Consider the following 17,133-nt stretch of genomic DNA (forward strand, 5'->3'; position numbering starts at 1 on the left):
ATGTATTAGGTCCTAATCTATGGATTTCACATGACTGGGAATAGAGATATGCATCTAAAAGAGGCATGGATCAGAAAACCAGTAAGTATCTGATGTGCACAGTATTTGCCTCATGCAGCGCAACACATCTCCTTTGCAGAGTTGATCAGGCTGTTGACTGTGGCCTGTTGTCCCACTCCTCTTCAATGGCTGTGCGAAGTTGCTGTATATTGGCTGGAAACGGAACACGCGGAAATACTCGTCGACCCAGAGCGTCCCAAATATGCTCAAAGGGTGACATGTCTGGTGAGTATACAGGCAATAGAAGAACTTGGACATTTTCAGCTTCCAGGAATTGTGTATAGATCCTTGCGACATGGGGCCGTGCATTATCATGCTGAAACATGAGGTGATGGTGGCTGATGAATGGCACGACAATGGGCGTCATGGTATCTCTGTGTATCGAAACAGTCATCAATAAAAAGCAATTGTGCTCGTTGTCCATAGCTTATGCCTGCCCATACCACAACTCCACCGCTACCATGGGGCACTCTGTTCACAACGCTGACACCAGGAAATCACTTGCCCAAATGACACCACGAAAATAGATGAGCTTCCCCTGAGACAGTTTGTGCAAGCCCAGTTTCTTCAGCTGTCCGCTGTTCTCAGACGATACTGCAGACGAAGAAGCTGGATGCGGAGATCCTGAGCTGGCGTGGTTACTAGAGGTCGATGGATTGTAACGAATTGCAAAAATCGCTGAAGTTGGAGACTTTTATCTCCCTCACCAACTTTAAACATCTGCTATCTGAGCAGCTAACCGATCGCTGCAGCTGTACATAGTCCATCGGTATATAGCCCAGCCAATTGACCTACCTCATCCCCATACTGTTTATATTTATTTACTTTTCTGCTCTTTTGCACACCAGTATCTCTACCGGTACATTGCAGCTGTACATAGTCCATCGGTATATAGCCCAGCCAATTGACCTACCTCATCCCCATACTGTTTATATTTATTTACTTTTCTGCTCTTTTGCACACCAGTATCTCTACCTGTACATGACCATCTGATCATTTATCACTCCAGTGTTAATCTGCTAAATTGTAATTATTCACCTACCTCCTCATGCCTTTTGCACACAATGTATATAGACTCTTTTTTTTCTACTGTGTTATTGACTTGTTAATTGTTTACTCCATGTGTAACCCTGTGTTGTCTGTTCACACTGCTATGCTTTATCTTGGCCAGGTCGCAGTTGTAAATGAGAACTTGTTCTCAACTAGCCTACCTGGTTAAATAAAGGTGAAATAAAAAAATAAAATTGTAAAAAATCGGAATGGCCGATTAATTAGGGCCGATTTCAAGTTTTCATAACAATCGGAAATCGGTATTTTTGGACACGGATTTGGCCGATTTTTTTTATACACCTTTATTTATACACCTTTACACTGTGTCACCAAGATGGCATAGCAGTCAGATGTCTTTTGTCCTCGTCTTGTCCCATATATATATATATATATATATATATATATATACAACTTTCTTCGCATACCTTTTTATATGTATTTTTTTATTTTCCATAAACTGAACTTCAAAACTCTCCTGCAACCCACCTCACCAATTTTTTTTTCCCACCAATTATTTACCTCAAATCTGTAATCCTCCATAGAAGCTAACCAGAAGCTAATCAGAAGCTAGCCTGAAGCTAATCAGAAGCTAGCCTGAAGCTAATCAGAAGCTAGCCTGAAGCTAATCAGAAGCTAGCCTGAAGCTAGTTAGCTTCTTTACTGGCTAATTGTTAGTATTCAGCTAACCACGGTTTGTGGTCATCAGCTATCCTTTAGCTCGAAAATTTATCGCCAGTTTTGTACGGCGCGGCTCAGACTGGAACTTACCGGACCTATTTTTCTCTCCATGTCCCCGGATTTCAACCGCAAGCTCTGGACATTTATACCTGGATCTCGCAGCTAGCTAGCTGCTATCCGTGTGACTATCGGCTTACGTCGATCCCGGAGCAAACATCAAATATTTTGGAGCTAGCCAGCTGAAGAGTTCCATCAGCCACTCCTGGGCTACAATCACCTATCCGGACCCGTTTTACTGCCAACGCGGAGCCCCACCGGGCCTCACAACTGGTCTACCGACGTTATCTGCCTGAGGGAGTTATCCATCTGGCATCTCCGTTGCGACGCTACCTGAACGCCCATCTGCGGCCTGCTAATCGTTAGCCGTCTTATCGGCTGCTATCTGAATAGATCTATCGGACAATTTTTTCTCTTTTTTCATGGGCCTCTATAACTATATCAATTTTTTTTGCGAATTGGATTGATCCCCTCTACCATATGGAACCCCACTAATCGTACCGACGGAAACGCACAAGGTGGCTAAAAACAGACCTCCATCCTATGCTAGCTTGCTACCGATGGCCCGGCTAGCTGTCTGAATCGCCGTGACCCCAACCAACCTCACTACTCACTGGACCCTTGGATCACTCGACTAAGCATGCCTCTCCTTAATGTCAATATGCCTTGTCCATTGCTGTTCTGGTTAGTGTTTATTGGCTTATTTCACTGTAGAGCCTCTAGTCCTGCTCACTATACCTTATCCAACCTAATAGTTCCACCACCCACACATGCGATGACATCTCCTGGTTACAATGATGGTTCTAGAGACAATATCTCTCATCATCATCACTCAATACCTAGGTTTACCGCCACTGTATCCACATCCTACCGCACCTTTGTCTGTATATTACACCTTGAAGCTAATTCATCGCCCCCAGAAACCTCCTTTTACTCTCCGTTCCAGACGAACAATTCTCATTGCTTTTAGCCGTACCCTTATCCTACTCCTATTTTCCTCTGGTGATGTTGAGGTGAATCCAGGCCCTGCAGTGCCTAGCTCCACTCCTATTCCCCAGACGCTCTCTTTTGATTACTTTTGTAACGGTAATAGCCTTGGTTTCATGCATGTTAACATTAGAAGCCTCCTCCCTAAGTTTGTTTAGCTGTGTCTGAATCCTGGCTTAGGAAGACCACCCAAAATTCTGAAATTTTCCTTCCCAACTACAACATTTTCAGAGAAGATAGAACTGCCAAAGGGGGCGGTGTTGCAATCTACTGTAAAGATAGCCTGCAGAGTTGTGTTCTACTATCCAGGTCTGTACCCAAACAATTTTAACTTCTACTTTTAAAAATCCACCTCTCTAAAAGGTGGATTTCGTCTCAAGTATCTCACCGTTGCCGCCTGCTGTAGACCACCCTCTGCTCCCAGCTGTGCTCTGGACACCATATCTGAACTGATTGCCCCCAATCTATCTTCAGAGCTCGTGCTGCTAGGCGACCTAAACTGGAACATGATTAACACCCCAGCCAGCCAACAACCTAAGCTTGATGCCCTCAATCTCACACAAATGATCAATGAACCTACCAGGTACCTCCCCAAAGCCATAAACACGGGCACCCTCATAGATATCCCCATTGAGACAGTGTCTGTGCCTCGACCTAGGGTGGGCAAAACTAAACATGGCGGTGTTCGCCTTAGCAATCTCACTAGGATAAAGACCTCCTCCATTCCTGTCATTATTGAAAGAGATCATGATACCTCACATCTCAAAATAGGGCTACTTAATGTTAGATCCCTTACTTCAAAGGCAATTATAGTCAATGAACTAATCACTGATCATAATCTTGATGTGATTGGCCTGACTGAAACATGGCTTAAACCTGATGAATTTACTGTGTTAAATGAGGCCTCACCTCCTGGCTACACTAGTGACCATATCCCCCGTGCATCCCACAAAGGCGGAGGTGTTGCTAACATTTACGATAGCCAATTTCAATTTACAAAAAAAAAAAGACGTTTTCGTCTTTTGAGCTTCTAGTCATGAAATCTGTGCAGCCTACTCAATCACTTTTTATAGCTACTGTTTACAGGCCTCCTGGGCCATATACAGCGTTCTTCATTGAGTTCCCTGAATTCCTATCGGACCTTGTAGTCATAGCAGATAATATTCTAATCTTTGGTGACTTTAATATTCACACTGAAAAGTCCACAGACCCACTCCAAAAGGCTTTCGGAACCATCATCGACTCAGTGGGTTTTGTCCAACATGTCTCTGGACCTACTCACGGTCACATTCATACTATGGACCTAGTTTTGTCCCATGGAATAAATGTTGTGGATCTTAATGTTTTTCCTCATAATCCTGGACTATCGGACCACCATTTTATTACGTTTGCAATTGCAAAAAAAATCTGCTCAGACCCCAACCAAGGAACATCAAAAGTTGTGCTATAAATTCACAGACAACACAAAGATTCCTTGATGTCCTTCCAGACTCCCTCTGTCTACCCAAGGACGCCAGAGGACAAAAATCAGTTAACCACCTAACTGAGGAACTCAATTTAACCTTGAACAATACCCTTGATGCAGTTGCACCCCTAAAAACATTTCTCATAAGAAACTAGCTCCCTGGTATACAGAAAATACCCGAGCTTTGAAGCAAGCTTCCAGAAAATTGGAACGGAAATGGTGCCACATCAAACTGGAAGTCTTCCGACTAGCTTGGAAAGACAGTACCGTGCAGTATCGAAGAGCCCTTACTGCTGCTCGATCATCCTATTTTTCCAACTTAATTGAGGAAAATAATAACAATCCGAAATTCCTTTTTGATACTGATAACTAAAAAGCAGCATTCCCGAAGAGAGGATGGCTTTCACTTCAGCAGTAATAAATTCATGAACTTCTTTGAGGAAAAGATCATGATTGTTAGAAAGCAAATTACGGACTCCTCTTTAAATCTGCGTATTCCTTCAAAGCTCAGTTGTCCTGAGTCTGCACAACTCTGCCAGGACCTAGGATCAAGAGAGACGCTCAAGTGTTTTAGTACTATATCTCTTGACACAATGATGAAAATAATCATGGCCTCTAAACCTTCAAGCTGCATACTGGACCCTATTCCAACTAAACTACTGAAAGAGCTGCTTCCTGTGCTTGGCCCTCCTATGTTGAACATAATAAACGGCTCTCTATCCACCGGATGTGTACCAAACTCACTAAAAGTGGCAGTAATAAAGCCTCTTGAAAAAGCCAAACCTTGACCCAGAAAATATAAAAAACTATCGGCCTATATCGAATCTTCCATTCCTCTCAAAATGTTTAGAAAAGGCTGTTGCGCAACAACTCACTGCCTTCCTGAAGACAAACAATGTATACAAAATGCTCCAGTCTGGTTTTAGACCCCATCATAGCACTGAGACTGCACTTGTGAAGGTGGTAAATGACCTTTTAATGGCATCAGACCGAGGCTCTGCATCTGTCCTCGTGCTCCTAGATCTTAGTGCTGCTTTTGATACCATCGATCACCACATTCTTTTGGAGAGATTGGAAATCCAAATTGGTCTACACTGACAAGTTCTGGCCTGGTTTAGATCTTATCTGTTGGAAAGATATCAGTTCGTCTCTGTGAATGGTTTGTCCTCTGACAAATCAACTGTAAATTTCGCCGTTCCTCAAGGTTCCGTTTTAGGACCACTATTGTTTTCACTATATATTTTACCTCTTGGGGATGATATTTAAAAACATAATGTTAACTTTCACTGCTATGCGGATGACACACAGCTGTACATTTCAATGAAACATGGTGAAGCCCCAAAATTGCCCTCGCTAGAAGCATTTTTTTCAGACATAAGGAAGTGGATGGCTGCAAACTTTCTACTTTTAAACTCGGACCAAACAGAGATGCTTGTTCTAGGTCCCAAGAAACAAAGAGATCTTCTGTTGAATCTGACAATCAATCTTAATGGTTGTACAGTCGTCTCAAATAAAACTGAAGGACCTCGGCGTTACTCTGGACTCTGATCTCTCTTTTGAAGAACATATCAAGACCATTTCAAGGACAGCTTTTTTCCATCTTCGTAACCTTGCAAAAATCAGAAACTTTGTCCAAAAATGATGCAGAAAAATTAATCCATGCTTTTGTCACTTCTAGGTTAGACTACTGCAATGCTCTACTTTCCGGCTACCTGGATAAAGCACTAAATAAACTTCAGTTAGTGCTAAATACAGCGGCTAGAATCCTGACTAGAACCAAAAAATGTGATCATATTACTCCAGTGCTAGCCTCCCTACACTGGCTTCCTGTCAAGCCATGGGCTGATTTCAAGGTTTTACTGCTGACCTACAAAGCATTACATGGGCTTACCCCTACCTATCTCTCCGATTTGGTCCTGCCGTACATACCTACACGTATGCTACGGTCACAAGACGCAGGCCTCCTAATTGTCCCTAGAATTTCTAAGCAAACAGCTGGAGGCAGGGCTTTCTCCTATAGAGCTCCATTTTAATGGAATGGTCTTCCTACCCACGTGAGACACACAAACTCGGTCTCAACCTTTAAGTCTTTACTGAAGACTCATCTCTTCAGTGGGTCATATGATTGAGTGTAGTCTGGCCCAAGAGTGTGAAGGTGAACGGAAAGGCTCTGGAGCAATGAACCGCCCTTGCTGTCTCTGCCTGGCCGGTTCCCCTCTTTCCACTGGGATTCTCTGCCTCTAACCCTATTACAGGGGCTGAGTCACTGGCTTACTAGGGCTCTTTCATACCGTCCCTAGGAGGGGTGTGTCACTTGAGTGGGTTGAGTCACTGATGTGATCTTCCTGTCTGGGTTGGCACCCCCTTGGGTTGTGCCGTGGCAGAGATCTTTGTGGGCTATACTCGGCCTTGTCTCAGGATGGTAAGTTGGTGGTTGAAGATATCCCTCTAGTGGTGTGGGGGCTGTGCTTTGGCAAAGTGGGTGGGGTTATATCCTTCCTGTTTGGCCCTGTCCGGGGGTGTCATCGGATGGGGCCACAGTGTCTCCTTACCCCTCCTGTCTCAGCCTCCAGTATTTATGCTGCAGTAGTTAATGTGTCGGGGCTAGGGTCAGTTTGTTATTTCTGGAGTACTTCTCCTGTCCTATCCGGTGTTCTGTGTGAATTTAAGTATGCTCTCTTTAATTCTCTCTTTCTTTCTCTCAGAGGACCTGAGCACTAGGACCATGCCTCAGGACTACCTGACATGATGACTCCTTGCTGTCCCCAGTCCACCTGGCCGTGCTGCTGCTCCAGTTTCAACTCTGCCTGTGATTATTATTATTTGACCATGCTGGTCATTTATGAACATTTGAACATCTTGGCCATGTTCTGTTATAATCTCCACCCGGCACAGCCAGAAGAGGACTGGCCACCCACATAGCTGGTTCCTCTCTAGGTTTCTTCCCAGGTTTTGGCCTTTCCAGGGAGTTTTTCCTAGCCACCGTGCTTCTACAACCTGCATTGCTTGCTGTTTGGGGTTTTAGGCTGAGTTTCTGTACAGCAGTTTGAGATATCAGCTGATGTACGAAGGGCTATATAAATACATTTGATTTGATCCTAACAGACTTGCCCTCTAAATACACCTCTGCTGTCTTCAACCAAGATCTCAGCAATCACTGCCTCATTGCCTGCATCCGTAATGGGTCAAACAACCTCCACTCATCACTGTCAAACGCTCCCTGAAACACTTCAGCGAGCAAGCCTTTCTAATCGACCTGGCCGGGGTATCCTGGAAGGATATTGATCTCATCCCGTCAGTAGAGGATGCCTGGTTATTTTTTTTTTTAAATGCCTTCCTAACCATCTTAAATAAGCATGCCCCATTCAATAAATTTAGAACCATGACCAACACAAAAACATCCTATGGCGTTCTGCATTAGCATCGAACAGCCCCCGTGATATGCAGCTTTTCAGGGAAGCTAGAAACCATTATACACAGGCAGTTAGAAAAGCCAAGGTTAGCTTTTTCAAGCAGAAGCTATACTGTTACACTGGCAATACTAAAGTACCTATAAGAACATCCAATGGTCAAAGGTATGGGGAATACAAATGGTATAGAGATAAATAGTCCTATAAATACTATATTAACCTCTCTGCGCACCGAACCTGTTTGCGGGATTAAAATCGACAACATACGGTGTTCGCTACATAAATAGTCATATTAAACATTCATGAAAATACAAGTGTCTCATATGGTTCGAAAGCCTAGAATCTTGCTAATCCAACTGCGTTGTCAGATTTTTAAAATGATTTATTGCGAAAGAATACGCTGCGATTATCTGAGCACAGACCCCCATATCAAACTACTTATTCAGCCAGCACTTGCGTAACAAAATCACAGATTGCATTGAAATAAATCGTTTACCTTTGAAGATATTGCTCTAGTTGCAATCCCAAGGCTCATTGTTACACAATGAATGGTCTTTTGTTCGGTTAAATCCATTTTTTATAGCCTAACACAAAACATTTTGTGAACGCTTATCTCGTTGAATTTCGTGTCATTCAATTTGACGTAACATCCAACGTAAAATAGACAGACTTTCCCTGACTTTATCCAGTCATGTTTGGTTTCCTTGCAATCAACTGGTTTGTTTGTAACACAACCAAACCTGATGGGTCATTTTGCGGGACGTATTGACCCGGACAAACCGATTGGAAGACAACAAGTGACGAGCCCATTGTGCACCAATTATATGACCACTGTCTCGTTGATTGACTGTCTTAACACAATGACCACTGATCGTCTTGAAATCTAGCTGGCTAGATAGCCAATGAGCAGAGGTAAACGGCAATATCCCATGATCCTTTGTTGTAAGACAAACCTTTCCATTGAACGCTGGCGTAAGGACCGTTCTTTCGCCATTGCCAATTCAACTGTGAAGGAGCAAAGCTTATTACGCAGAGCAGTATTTCGGTGACTTGCATCTTCAGCTGTTTATCCAACATCATGGCGAATAAGTCAAGGAAAGCTAATTCTAAGACTAGATATACGAATGTAGAAACAATGTTAGAGGAAATTCATCGTGAAAGTGACAGATCTGCTTTTTTAACTCCATTTTGGAGACTGAAACTGAGGCATATTTTTTGAACGGAGAGGACATTGTTTTGGACTGGTATGTTGCTCTCATGCTAATGCCGTTGTTTGAAATTAATATAAAATATTATTTGTGATTGTTTTTACATATTTTTTGCAATATATAAAGATGTAATGAAACGGGTAAAGTACACGTTAGCTAGTCATTGTGAGTGAGTGTCTGTATGAGAACGACCATAGCCTGTCTGTCTGTCTGTGTGTATATATAAAATGGCATTCTGTAGAATTCAAACCATACATCTCAACACAGCCAGCATGCTTCCTCCAATCAGTCTACATTAGAGGGCGCATCAAGGAGCTTGCTGGCTACAGCACTACTGCACCAAGCCCTGTCCCTTCTGCTCCTGCCACAAGTGTTCATCTGCCCAAATATATTTGTGCAGGCATGGATGTGCCTAAGGGCCAAAAGGGCAGAGCATGGAGGCGTTGCTGTGTTGTTTGCAAGATGAATTCTCCCATCACATGCACCACATGCTCAGTGATCCTCTGCTTTACATCAGAAAGAGACTGCTATGGCATCTGGCATCAGCAGCAGAATATTGTCTAGAGTTTTGGCAAAGTTGGTGGGGTTATATGGCAAAGTGGGTGGGGGCTAGGGTCAGTGTGTTATATCTGGAGTACTTTTCCTGTCTTATCCGGTGTCGTGTGAATTTAAGTCTGCTCTCTTTCTCTCCGAGGACCTGAGCCCTTGGACCATGCTTCAGGACTACCTGCCATGATGACTCCTTGCTGTCCCCAGTCCACCCGGCCTGCTGCTGTTCCAGTTTCAACTGTTCTGCCTGCGGCTATGGAACCATAAACTGTTCATTTTTACTCAAGGTGCTGTCCTGTTGCACCCTCTACAACCACTGTGATCTCCACCCGGCACAGCCAGAAGAGGACTGGCCACCCCTCATAGCCCGGTTCCTCTAGGTTTTTGCCTTTCTAGGGAGTTTTTCCTAGCCACCGTGCTTCTACACTTGCATTGCTTGCTGTTTGGGGTTTTAGGCTGGGGCTATATAAATTGATTTGATAAGAGGACTGGGGATCTCCCAAATATTGAAAGTGTGTAAATAGTTACCCATGTTATTTTGTAATTGTGTGTGTGTGTGTGTGTATATATATATATATATAATTTTTTTTCCTCCCATATTTTTTTTTAAATCAATAATTATTTTTTCCCCATTTATTTTTCTCATTTTGGGGAGGGGGGTGTTAGAATACCATTTTGGTATTTTGTGTATAGTTATGTTTCAAAATGTATACCTTCACCAATTTGGCCACATTTGGGCTACTTGTGTGGGACACCTGGGTGACTTCATGATAAATGTCATGTAGCACACTCATTTTGGAAGTCACCGTTCTGAAACTTTGCAGAAGTACTGTTGCCCTCTTATATTTTTCACTGAAATTGTCCCCATCATCCTATCTGAAAGTTTGTTTTATCTTGTTCATTTTAAAGATGATACAAAAATAAAAAATAAAAAACGTATGTTTTTTCATTGTTTAATCTAAACCAGATCTATTGTGTTATATTATCCTACATTCAATTCACACAAACTTCAAATGGTACCAATAATATGCATATCCTTGGTTCTGTGCCTGAGTTACAGGCTGTTAGATTTGGGTATGTCTTCAGGCGGAAATTGCACAAAGTAGGGGGGAGCTCTAAGAGGTAAACTACAACCTAAAACCTCTTACCTTGGAATGTTGAAGTCTCATGTTCAAAAGGAACCACCAGCTTTTATATGTTCTCATGTTCTGAGCAAGGAACTTAAACATTAGCTTTTTTACATGGCACATATTGCACTTTTACTTTCTTCTCCAACACTTTGTTTTTGCATTATTTACACCAAATTGAACATTTTTCATTATTTATTTGAGGCTAAATAGATTTTTATTGATATATTATATTAAGTTAAAATAAGTGTTAATTCAGTATTGTAATTGTCAATATTACAAATATAAATGTTTTTATTTATTTAAAAAAAAATGTATTTATTAAATCGGCCGATTAATCGGTATTGGCTTTTTTGGGGGCCTCCAATGATCGGTATCGGCGTTGAAAAATCCTAATCGGTCAACCTCTAGTGGTTACACGTGGTGTGCGTTTGTGAGGCCGTTGGACTTAATGCCAAATTCTCTAAAACGACATTGGAGGTGGCTTTTGGTAAAGAAATAAACATTAAATTCCATGGAAACAGCTCTGGTGGAGATTCCCTTAAAACGTGACATCTGTGGCATTGTGTTGTGACAAAACTGCACATTTTATAGTGGCCTTTTATTGTCCCCAGCACAAGATGCATCTGTGCAATGATCATGCTGTTTAATCAGCTTCTCGATATGCCACACCTGTCAGGTGGATGGATTATCTTGGCAAAGGCAAAATGATGACAAACAGATGTAACTTTTGCACAAGATTTTAGATAAATAAGCTTTATGCGCACATGGAACATTTCTGGAATCTTTTATTTTAGCTCATGAAACCAACACTTTACATGTTGCGTTCATATTTTTGCTCAGTGTATATGAATACATTTTAGTAAGGTAACCTGTTGAATGAGCATCTCAGTTGCTTGAGCATGGCCCCTGCCACACACTCAAAATTCGAAGCCTTCCATTTCTGTGGCCCCTAAATAAAATGGGACATTCTCATCGATGGGAAATAAATGTGTCTCTTAACAGAAGGTATGTTGAGCGAAGCTCAAAATAAGAGTGCTTTGACTCCACATGAAGAATAGCAAGAACCCCTGCTAGTACAGAATAAAGCAGTCATCGCATTGCCCTGCCTATATTTAAGAGACAGTAACTTTTCTGACAACTAGCTAGACCATTTCCAAATCTTATACAAGTGATTCAATGACAAGTTAGACAATACTGCCCAAGCCTTGAGAGAGTAGCTCAGCTGCCCGGTCCGGAATCAACCAATTAGCCCTATTACACCAGTTCATGATGAACCATCGTAGACATGAAAATCGTGTTGATACTAGAAGTTGTTGTGACCCGGCCTGGAAGATAACTTGGTGAGAGTCTTGGATTGATGTTACTGGACTGTGACCCAGATAGCTAATTACCTTGTCAATCAGAACTACGTACTACATAGTTGGTGGTATTTGCTAGTACAGAAGCCTAGCCGATACGAAGTTGCAGGAAAGTAGGAGTTAGCTAACGTTAGCTTACTGGCTAATTAGCGTCAGCTAGGTAACGTTAGTTACGTTAACTAACAGAACGAGAAGAACTCTGCGAATCGCAGGCTTTCTTCGGACGTTGTTAAATGTCAATGTCTAGCTATAATACAGGTCAAAATAAAGTGAGAACATATTCGAAAGCTCGATATGATTCACTTGATAATTTTAGATCTTACCAGTTAGCAGCTGGAGCTGTCTGGGTCGTATTCGCCGCCATTTTGCCACCGAGATAACTAGCTAGCTACAGTACCAATCTAATAGAACGTCGTCGGCCAGAAGACCCTAACGTAAACAAGAAAAATTAAATTACAATATACAAGCAAAGTTGGTATTTTACACTACCATCCACTACTTCTCAACAAGACCGTCTTTAAATTTAAGGAAAAAAACACACTATAAGGCAATATCTAAACGTCGAATAATGCCATTTTCACAAGAACAACCATAGCTGCAATGGATCTTCAACTGAAAAACAAAATGGCAGTTGCATTAGATATGGAACGTATGCCTCACCTTCCGTTTCCTTTGCCTCGCCTCCTCTCATTGGAGGAAAGTACTTACCTACTTTGTTCCTAAGATTTCAAAGTTTTGCCTTCTTATTATCACTTCTGCTACTACTTGCGTAATACAATTATTGTTGTTAAACACGGTAAAACCCTTGATGTTGCAGAATAATATTGAATAAAACGTTTGTTTTTATTCTACTGGTGAAAAGCTGTTATAAATCAAATATATATATATATATATATATATATATATATATATATATATATAAAATATATATATATATATATATATAAAAAAGACTCTTCATCCTCCACCACACAACTGTCAAGCAAGGTGAATGTGATAAGATAGTCTCGACCAGGGATAGGCAACTTTGATGGGGGTGGGGGCCACAAAAAAATCTGAACTCATCATGAGGGGCCGCAGTAGCTCACTGCTCTTTGTACCCAAATCCATACCCACACGTGCAGTCAGAGCCAGCCATAGCCTTTTAGGGGCCCTAAGTGAGAGTGGCTGGCCCCCCATTCGGTAATTCGACCATGATTACTACAAGTTTAGATAGCTGGCTCGACTAATTTACCAATCTAAAAAAATGTTATCTGACATGAGCTAATTGAGTGACTGTGTAGTGACTGACATAACAAGAGAAAAACTGCTGATTCACAACCAAAAATTGCACCTTGTGTGTTCTACTATTCTAACTCTAAACAGTAATTCGAGACCCTGACAGAATTCCTGAATTAAAAATATATTATAATATATTATTATTACGTTTTAGGAAATTGATCCTCGTATAGCCATGGGAAGTAGGTATGCTGAGTGTGTCCCCTGAAAAATCTGAAAGTAAAAAATATTAATATAAAAAAATTCTCACAAAAGTTATATGTTTTAATGTCACATCCACAAGTATGGTAAAATGCCTTTCTTGCAAACTCAAAACCCAACAATGCAATAATCAATAACAATGTATTAGTATTTTTTTTTAAACACACAAGAAATAAGAATAAGAAATATGAAATAGACAATAAAATAAGTAAGTAAGCATACTACATACAGGGAATATTTTTAAAAGTCAGTTCAAATAACATATTTACAATGTGCAGGGATACTGGAGTGATGGAGGTAGATATGTAAAAGGTTAAGGTGACTAGGTAACAGGGTATAAGATAAACAGAGTAGCAGCAACTTGTATGTGAGTGGGTGTGCAAGTGTGTGGAGTCTGTATAAATGTCTGTGCATATTATGTATGAGGCAGGGTAGCCTAGTGGTTAGAGCGTTGGACAAGTAACTGAAAGGTTGTATGTTCAAATCCCTGAGCTGACAAGATACACATTTTTTGTTCTGCCCCTGAACAGGCAGTTAACCCACTGTTCCTAGGACATCATTGAAAATAAGAATTTGTTCTTAACTGACTTGCCTAGTTAAATAAAGGTTAAACAAATGTGTGAGCAAGCAAATTATGGAGTTAGTGTGTAGGGTCCTGTGAATGTGCATAGAGACAATAAAGTCAATAAGGTTAACTCAGATAGTCCATGAAGCAAGTTTGTTAGCTATTTATCAATCATATTGCTTGGGGATAGAAGCTGTTCAAGAGCCTGTTGGAGTTAGACTTGATGCACCGGTACCACTTGCTGTGCGGCAGCAGAAAAAAATAGTCTATGGCTTGGGTGGTTGGAGTCTAATAGAAGTGCACTGGGCCTTTAGCCCACTGGGCCTTTCCTAGTTCTGGATACATGGGCCTACAAAAGGGGACTGCCAGTTGCCCATCCCTGTTCTAAACTCTGGTCTACATACAGCCAGTTCAATTTGAATATTTGACTTGGGTCATAGCAGCATTGTTTGCAGTGTGCAAATTATACTGTGACATTCGGGGGTCTCTATTTATTTCATGGGACCTCCTATGTGTGCACACACAAAAAAATGCATGGGCCTAATAGTAAAGACATGATATTTAACTGTCTGTTTTTTATTTAGCAAGAACACAACCAGTCTTGATGTTTTCATCTTATTGTCAAACAAATCACTTTAAAAAAGTAGGCTACCTGCGCATGTTCATCCACTCAAGCATCGAAACAATGCACTGTGCACTCACGCAATTTGATGAATCTGTTACAAAACACCAAAAAGTGTAATGACAGTCAGTGATTGTCTTTGGGTCTATGCTCTTGTAGCCTGAATTAATACATTTTTTATAAAAAGAAAAGTTGGGACACCTGAAAAGGGTCTGAGATACAGGACTGTCCGGAGATGACAACCCGTACTGGGCATAGATGTCAATTTTATTGAATAGTTTGAGGTATGGCCTTGTCTCAGAGGAATGTGCCTCGGAGCCAGATGCTGATGATGGGTTGGTTGCCCTATGCAATAAAAAACAAATCTGTGAAAGTTTTAAGGACTTTGTTCAAAAACCTCCAAATAGCCTATAATTTACATTCTCAGAACGACAATAAAACCTCCTACGAAAACTTAAAGGGAACCATACTAAAACGCTCTCAGAGCCTCCTTGCAAACTTAAAAGGTAAGTTCCCAGAACAGGCAAAATGTTCACTTCTGTTCTTTTTAAATAACATTCTTAGAATTTTCTTTGAACAATACTAATGTTTTCTTGTGGTTTTTATGGAACGTTTTCTTAATGTTCTAAGAACATGAGGAAACCTGCACAAAACCTTATGCTGACGTACAGAAATTCCCACAGAAGATCGTTGTTTCTTAATGTTCTCCGAACGCTTTGAGAACATGACTTTAACCAGTTAAATGTAACTAAATCAATCAGAAAAAATTATGTAAGCCCCAAAAGTAATTATTTATCATGAGAGGGCCATAAACAATAACTAGAAGAAAGATTTAAATCTCACCTTTCTGGTTAAAATAGCTGTAAATTGCTGCGATATTGTCACTTTTGAGGACACAAGCTCAAGTACACAGTACAAATATGATAATAAATATTACATATTTTATGTGATGTATTTCCTATTCAACAAAACTGTATGAAGAAGGCTTAAAATAAAACTACTAACTATAAGATTCCACCTTCCTTGTAACTGTGAAATGCATATTTGTATGTTTAGTGTTAGAGAAAATGTGCATATTTTCTAAAGGTCTCTCTTGATCAAAACGTCTTCCCCCATCGCTGTGAATGTATCACAGAGCTCTAGCTTAGCTTCCTAAACTCGTTAGGAACTCGCCTTTCATTTCATATTAATCTTGTCCGTCATTTCATTTGAAACATTATGGGGTTAATGGCTAGGTCATGTCACCCGAGACAGAAATCCAACTTCTGCCAGATAAGAGCAACTAATTATATATTTTTTATTACTGAGCAAATTCTGATTTCCCAACGGACTCTATTCTATTTATGAGGTGATGTATGGCAAACTGAATAGAGCACAGGAGAGGTGAGTAATATGGCTTAATAAACAACCCCCCCCTGCTGTTCCCTCTATTTCCTGCCCTGCACCTCGACTGCTGCAGGATATAGGTCTTTTCATACTCACAACCCTAGGCACAGTGTCTTCGCAAAACACACACACACACACACACACATAAATGGTCGGCAAAGGAGGATATCTTATTATTGTATAATGTGTGTGTGACACAGAGAGATAGAGATAGAAAGCAAGGACTCAGATGCAATATCCTTTGTCAATATTTAAATGAAGTTAAATAAATGTTCAATAAAATTGTTTTAAACATTCCCATAGGCACTCATCAGTGTGACCACAAGCACCTCCACTGGTTCCTGTTAGTCTACTGGTTCATCCAGGTGTTGTATTTGGGACTTGATGGGTAGTAGAAGACACTTTACTTTTCCCTGATTGAATTCAATTCCCACGGTGTGCCATTCAATTGAACCTTTGGACACATCCTCCCACAGCTATGTAAACCTTGGGTGACGATATCCCACAAAACAGTGAGTCACTTCCATGCCTCATCATTGTGTCATTCCCTGAAGTATGAGTGATATGGGGCTGAATGGGGAGGAAGATGAGAGATAGTTTCTCCTGTCCCACAACAAACAAAAGGTCTTCCTACAGCAGCAGGCAGAATTCTGATTACCTAGATCCAGGATTTCCTCAAAGTCCCCTTTCAAGAAGGATAATAGCAGACTGATCCAAATTAGCAAGAGGAACTGAGTGTTAGACCCCACAGGCAGTGCTCTCAAGGACAAAGGATGTCCTAGAGAGCAACTGACTTGCCTGACAGCATTCCCAAAAAGGGAGGAATTATAGCCAATTTCTTACACCCATAGTAATGTACAGGAATGACACCAACCTGACTGGCTGAGGGAGAGAAAAGATTTCTCATTAATGTAGCCTAATTATTTGTATTTTATTTATTTAACTAGGCAAGTCAGTTAAGAACAAATTGTTATTTACAATGACGGCCTGCCCTAGACGACGCTTTGGCCAATTGTGCGCCACTCAATCACGGCCGGATGTAATACAGCCTGGATTCGAACCAGGTTGGATAGTGAACCAGGTTAATGCCTCGGAGATGCAGTGAGATGCAGTGAGATGCAGTACCTTA

General features: G+C 41.1%; 1 pseudogene; it reads right to left on the reverse strand.

Annotated features, from left to right (window-relative positions):
- Nucleotides 1-12,582, reverse strand: part of LOC112225798 — a 28,837-nt pseudogene extending 16,255 nt beyond the window's left edge.
- Nucleotides 12,583-17,133: the final 4,551 nt, after the last annotated feature.

This window comes from Oncorhynchus tshawytscha, linkage group LG03 (assembly GCF_018296145.1).
Source record: "Oncorhynchus tshawytscha isolate Ot180627B linkage group LG03, Otsh_v2.0, whole genome shotgun sequence".
In the NCBI taxonomy this organism is placed as follows: Eukaryota; Metazoa; Chordata; class Actinopteri; order Salmoniformes; family Salmonidae; genus Oncorhynchus; species Oncorhynchus tshawytscha.